This window comes from Tupaia chinensis, unplaced genomic scaffold (genome assembly GCF_000334495.1).
Source record: "Tupaia chinensis unplaced genomic scaffold, TupChi_1.0 Scaffold000547_1, whole genome shotgun sequence".
NCBI lineage: Eukaryota > Metazoa > Chordata > Mammalia > Scandentia > Tupaiidae > Tupaia > Tupaia belangeri.
Window position 1 is genome coordinate 1,007,470 of NW_006160059.1, and position 7,268 is coordinate 1,014,737.

Consider the following 7,268-nt stretch of genomic DNA (forward strand, 5'->3'; position numbering starts at 1 on the left):
GTGTTAGGTTAGGGCTAGGGATTATAGTTTGGGTTAGGGTTAGGGTTTGGTTTAGGGTTAGGTTAGGGTTATGGGTAGGTTTAGGGTTTAGTGTTAGAGTTAGTGTTAGGGTTTGGGTAAGGTTTAGTGATGAGTTAGGGTTAGGTTTAGCGATAGGTTAGGGTAAGGGATTTTGTTAGGGTTTGGGTTAGGGTTAGGTTTAGGGTTTTGATTAGGGTTATGGTTAGGTCAGGGTTAGGGATTTGGGTTAGGGTTAGAGTTAGGTTATGGTTAGGTTTAGGGGTTAGGGTTATAGGTTAGGATTAGTGTTAGTGTTAGGGATTAGGCTTAGTTTTAGATTTAGGCTTTGCAATAGGGTTAGGTTAGGGTTATGCTTAGGGTTTGTATAGAGTTAGGGTTAGAGTTAAATTAGGATTAGAGTTAGGTTAGGTTTCAGGTTCATGTTAGGGTTTAGGATAAGGATTCGGGGTTAGGGTTTGGATTAGGGTTTAGTGTTACAGTTAGAATTTGGGTTAGGGTTAAGATTAGGGTTTAGGGTTACGGTTAGAGTTTGGGTTAGGGTTAGGGGTTAGGGTTAAGGGTAAGAGTTATGGTTAGGGTTAGACTTAGGGTAAGGGTTAAGGTTAGGGTTTAGGGTTAAGGTTAGGTTAGGGTTAGGGTTAGAGTTATGTTATGGTTAGCGTTAGGGTTTGTGTTAGGGTTAGGGTTAAGGGTTACGATTTAGGGTTAGAGTTAGGGTTAGGGTTAGGCTTGGGTAAGGGTTAGGTTATGGTTTAGGGTTAGGGTTTAGGGTTAAGGTTAGGTTAGGGTTAGAGTTAGGGTAAGTGTTAGGTTATGGTTAGGGTTAGGGTTTGTGTTAGGGTTAGGGTTTAGGTTAGGTTTTGGGGTAGTTTAGGGTTAGCATTAAGGGTTAGGGTTAGGGCTAGGGTTTGCATTAGGTTAGGGTTTGGTTTAGAGTTAGTGGTAGGGTTTGGGTTAGATTTAGGGTTTACGTTAAGAGTTAGCTTTAGTTTTAGTCTTAGGGTAAGGGTTAGGGTTTGGATTTGGGGTTAGGGTTAGGTTAGGGTTAGGGTAAGGTTTAGGTTAGAGTCAGGGTTACGGATAGGGTTAGGGCTAGTTTAGGATTAGGGTTAGGGCTAGAGTTAGGCTTATGGTTAGGGAAAAAATGAAAATAGTTTCTTTTATACTGACAACTTTTTTCTCTTTTGAATTTATCAATGCCAAGAACTTTTCTTCGTGTAAGGAGACATCTTTGAACAAAACAGAGAAATCTTCTGTTTTCTTGGGTACTTACTAATATATATGAGATAGAAATAGAGATATATTATGTTATATGGTGCATATTGTAATTTCAAAAATAATGGAAACTGGAGAGGACAAAATAAAAACTCAGTAATCAGAATTATTAGAATTGGTTTTATTTGCTTACTCTTTTTCTTACAGTTTAATGTAGCAAGCCTTGACAAAAGAGTAAATTCCAGAAGAGTTTTTTCTTTATTTTTTTAAAGAATGATTTTATTTAACTTTATTTAATTTCACCAGAGAGGGATAGAGAGAGAGAGAGAGAGAGAGTTTGAGTGAGAGTGAAAGAGAGATAGAGAGAGAGGAAGTAAGTCACCAGGTTTGGGACTTGAACCACAGTTTGACATGTGGGAGTCCAGCACCCTTAACCACCTCATCATCTGCTGGCCCCAAGTTTTTCTCTATTCTAAAGGATGTAAAATTTACATTCTTTTTTAGAAAAAAATTGATAGCAATTAATTACTGACAATGAAATAGTTACTGTTGACACGAAGAACAATTTAAGAAAACATTTGTCTTGCTATCTCCTGAAGGAAGTAGAAAGTAATGTAAATTGTACAGTACATTAAACACTATGGAAGTGGTTGTTGAGTGTTTCTAAGGATGGCAAATAAATCCCATTGGTATACTGATAAAGGCTTCACAGAATATGTAACCCTGAACCTGAGTGTTGGAAGACAAATAGCATTATGAGGAAGTGTGTAGGGTAGGGTTTTAGGAAGAGACAGAAAATTATAAGAAAGTATCAACATATAAACTTGCAAGTCTCATTCAGGAAATGGCACATTTTAGTTAATCTGGAACCAAATCATATATGTACATATGAAGTGATGATAAAAGTAACTAAGGAGGGATCAGGATAAGAACAGAAAAATATAGCATTGGGAACAATTTGACATAATGAAGCCTCTCTGTATGACATTGACACAGAAACATGAGGCAGTAAAGGACCTAGCCAGGTGTACAGTCACATGGTATAAAAAGCAGGAGGACCTGGCATATGTCTTTCATGTGGAGCTAACAGGACCTGTGGGTTGCTTTAATGGGAAGAATAGAATAAATACAAAAATTGAAATTGACTTTGAAATTCTTTGCTTCAGCTAAAGGATAGACAAAGATGCTATTTGGTGTAGGAAGGAATAGAGTCAGCAGATTAGGTAGGAGGACATAGGTATCAAGAATTTTGCCCTGCTATACTCAGATGCATCTAAGGCATCCATGTGGAAATGTCCAGTAGGGAGTTGGACGTGAACCTAGTGTCTAGAGAAAGATTATAAATTTAAATATAGACTTTGGAACAATAAGTACAATATTCAGAAAAGTGTTGAAAGATACAGAATTGAGTCATTCCAATGAGAGCGTCTCAGAAAAGTCATGACATAGTTTTCATGCAAAAATGCATCATGACTTTTCTGATGACCCATATATGGACTAAAACAGTAGTTCTCTTTGGTCTTCTTGCATCTACCCTTACATAAGCAAGAGAAGAGATCATAGGATATATGTGAAACAGAGAAGAGAAACCAGAACCTACAAATAATTAAATAATACAAACCAAGACAAAATATATACTTTTTTTTTAAGGAACTGATTAATTGAATCAAGGAGAGGGAGGAGTCAGATAAGTACTTGATCCTGAACTCAGCCAGATAGATGTCACTGCTGACCTTGACAAAAACTATCTCAGTGGGTGATGGAGCACAGACCAGAGTAGAATGACCTGAGGAGGGAACATCAGGTGGCTAAGTATATGCAGTGACAATAGTAGCTCCTTTAAAAAGTTTTATGCTAGAGAAATATAATAAGTGGGAGATACTGAATGTCAAAGGAAGTTGTTTACTTAAGAAAAGAGATACTAATAAGTAAGTAAGGACAGTGGTGGAAAATAGCTTTAAAAAGACAAAATAAAACAATAAATTGATGGAGAGTGTGCTAGTTATAAAGTATGGAATTCTGTCCTTCGTCATTCATACAGTAGATTAATATTGCATGTAATTCAGGATACTCTCAAATAAATGCACATACTTATGAAAGTTGAACATATAATCCAAGAAAAAAAATATAAGCAATACTTTTTTCAGATTTTTTTTTAACTTCCCATAGGACACATACACTCACCAGAAAGAAAGAGAGGGAAAAAGTGAGAAAATATTCCCGGGTCTTGACCTAGTGCAGGCACAGGCGTGTACTCAGGCTGTGGCGCTGTGCTCGAGTGAGCACACTCTGTGTGGCCTCCCCTCCCGTGCTGCTGTGGCTCAGACAGTCGGTCGGTGCTCAGTGAGACCATGGCTTCAACTGTGGAAGAGCTACAGAAAGATCTATAAGAAGTAAAGGTGTTATTGGAAAAGGCCACTAGGAAAAGAGTACCTGATGCCCTTACAGCAGAAAAATCCAAAATTGAGACAGAAAACAAGAACAAGATGCAACAGAAATCACAGAAAAAAAAAAAAAAACAAACAAACAAAAAAAAGAAATTCTTGATAATGAAAAGCCAGCTGCTGTGGTTGCTCCCATTACAACAGGATATACAGTGAAAATCAGTAATTATAGATGGGATCAGTCAGATAAGTTTGTGAAAATCTACATGACCTTAATTGGAGTTCATCAAGTTCTTATTGAGAACGTGCAGGTGCATTTCACAGGGAGGTCATTTGATCTTTTGGTAGAGAACCTAAATGGCAAGAGTTACTCCATGATTGTGAACCATCCTTTGAAACTCATCTCTGTTGAAGGCCGTTCAAAAACAGTTAAGACCAATACAGTTCTCATATTACATAGAAATAAACAGAAAACACACAATGGGACTACCTGCCCAGGTTGAAAAAGAGAGCAAAGAGAAAGAAAAGCCTTCACATGACACTGAAACAGATCCTATTGAGGGACCGATGAATGTTCTAAAGAAAATTTATGAAGATGGAGATGATGATATGAAGCAAACCATTAATAAAGCCTGGGTGGAATCAAGATAGAAGCAAGCCATAGAAGAACCAGAATTTTAAGACTTAATGTCCTTTCAAGAACTGTGATGCGGAAATTCTGATGTTTTCAATAAGAGACTGTTAGTGAGCAACACATATAAATTGACAGATAACTATTTACACAGCCTTCTAAGTATGACAGTGAATTCTCCATGGCCTACTAGAGAATTTATTTAAATAAAGTATGCTTATTAAACATTTCCTCCAAAAATGGTTCCATTAGCACCCTGACCATTTTGTTCAAAAAAAAGGATTATATTGCATTATTTGAAATAATGAAAATGCTGTTGTTTTTTTTTTGAGAGAGTTTTTTTTTGTTGTTTTGTTTTGTTTTGTTTTTGTTTGTTTGTTTGTTTGTTTTTGCTATAGGGCACATGCGCTTACCAGAGAGACAGAGAGACAGAAAGCGAGAAATCACCCCCCCAGGGGGATGGCCACGTCGCAATCCCTTCTCCTCCATTCTCCTCTTGGGATCTTGGGCTCGCACGCAGATGTGCCTGGCATGAGTTTTAAGCCACCAGGTCCGGGACATGAACTGCAGTCGACTATGTGGGAGTCCAGCGACATAACCACTACGCTAACTGCTGGTCCCAAAATGCTATGTTCTTTGTTCAGCTAAGAGATAGAAAACAAAAGTACTTGTTTGCCTTTAAGTTAGTGACATCAATTCTAGTGTAAGAACAAAAACGTGTAAAACTTGAATTTTTACATAAAATACAAGTTTGTACTTGTACTTGGAAGTTGATTTCTTACTATCAGCTGCAATGCATTACCATATACCAATAATTCAGTTACAAATGATCCTGTGCATTTAAATATATTTGTTTATGCACCTATATTACTGAAACTAAATAGAAACTTGACAAGAATAGGCAAGCAATTTTTTATAAACCAATTACAAAGTTTTGCCATGGGTGGGAAGGCTTATAAAAGTAATAACCGTAAAGCTAAAAGGTGATGTTGTTATATTTTGATCAACTAGACCAGGAAGAAATGTTCACATATCGAAATGATCACCTTGTAAGCTAAATAATGTGATTGAATGTATTAAAAAACATAAATAAAAATAAAAATTAATTAATTAATTAAAATAAATTTTAAAAAGTAAAAAAAAAAACTAACTTGAAAATCCATCCATTCCTATATTCAATAAAGTTAGATTTTTTTAATTTGAAAAAAAATATTCCCCAGGAGGGATGGCCATGCTGCAATCCCTTCTCCTCTATTCTCCTCTTGCAGTTTGGGGCATGCATACACACATGCCTGGCCTGTTTCTCAAGTTGCCAGATCCAGAACTCGAACTACTCAGTCAGTCGTGTGAGATCTAGTGGCCTCAACCACCACACCATTGGCTGGTCCTACAATATTATTTTAAAGCCTTATCAAATTATACTTGATGCTTACAGTAAATTAATAAGCAAGTTTGAATTCAAAGACTAGAATTTCCATTTTATTCCATATTGTCTCAATAATATGACTCCTAGGGAAATTTTTCAGAACTTACAACAAACATTACAATGAACCACATACTTTTTCATTTCTTGATTTGCTTTTTACATTCTAATATCAGAGTGTACACTGAACTTTGCTCACAGAAGATATCTCAGTGTGACAATGCTTTATATTAAGGCCATTTCCTAAATGCCTTTCACATTGGCATTGGAGCTGGAATTCTAGACTGCTAACTCAGTACTCCCACCACTGAAAGCCCTGGAATGGCTGCTACAGCAGGCAGTGTGCCATATATATACCAACCCAAACAGGAGCGAAATGCCTGTAAATAAAGATTAAGGGAAACTACTTTGCAATTGGCTGAGCGGAGGAATTCATGTACCTTTTTACTGTTATAAATCAACTTACACTGTACAGTCACTGACTGTTTAATTAACAGTTTCATGTTCTGCCAGTTGAGAGAGGGTCACCGAGGACAAGATATAAAAGGTGCAAAATTTCTACCAACCTCTAAATTACTCTTAGAATCAAAATATTGTCACATTAGTGAAAATAATTACAGAGAGACAACATCAGACACTTTTCAAAAGCTAAGAAAAAAATAGTAATTTTTCTCTCTGAATATATTTCTAGTCCTCTCTCCGTGGTCTATCACACATATTTTTATGCACAGCAATAAAATAGAGCCAAGCTCTCCAGTAAGAAATAAGCTGTATTTATGTCACTTTTTATACTTATATTGCATGTATGTCACTGAGTTTCATAATTTTATATTTAAATATAAACTGTATTCAAAGTTTAAACCCAACAACAGAATTCTTAGTCTAAGGAATAGATTAGAACCAGAATAATTTAAATAGCAGTTAAAAATCATTTAGTACATTTTAATACAATTAATATAATCTTTCACTAAAATTTTCCTGATGATTTTGCTGAACAGTGAGAAAAAGTTCTTTACTACATGTGGAAAACACCGACAAATATAGCTTATAAATAGGGATGAAATCAAATTAGTATAAGAAATGTTGGGAGATAACCAGAAAGAATTATGAGTACCAGCCACACTGTACTAAAATTAGTTGAAAAATATTGAACTGTCTCATTAGTCAAGTTGAATTTTTATTTGAAATGTATTTCTGAAATGGAGTTTGCATTTTAAATGGTCATTTAAAAGCACAATTTCTGAGTCCCAAAATTGCTTTTATGCTTACATTCTTCTTTAACCAATAAAGCTATCCATTACTAACAGGCTGACATCAGCCTGAAACTAGCATTTCAAAATTGGTGTAACCAAGGAGGAAGATTGATTGACCTTACAGAGCTACTTCAGCTCCCAACCTGTGAATTTCAAAAACTGGCCTAGTTAATATCAGAACTGGCAACTAGAGTCACATCTTTTCTCCAAGTTCGAGGGCAGTGGAAGAAAATAGAAAAGTCAAATCTATTTGATTCCATAGAACTTTTCTTTTGCAATATTAAATAACTTATTTTTTCTATGGGTGAATAGTGGAAGTTGTATAGTTTTGTAGTTAACAC

General features: G+C 35.8%; 1 pseudogene; it reads left to right on the plus strand.

Annotated features, from left to right (window-relative positions):
* Window positions 1-3,587: 3,587 nt before the first annotated feature.
* Window positions 3,588-4,301, plus strand: LOC106735850 (calcyclin-binding protein pseudogene; annotated as a pseudogene).
* The last annotated feature ends 2,967 nt before the right edge of the window (window positions 4,302-7,268 follow it).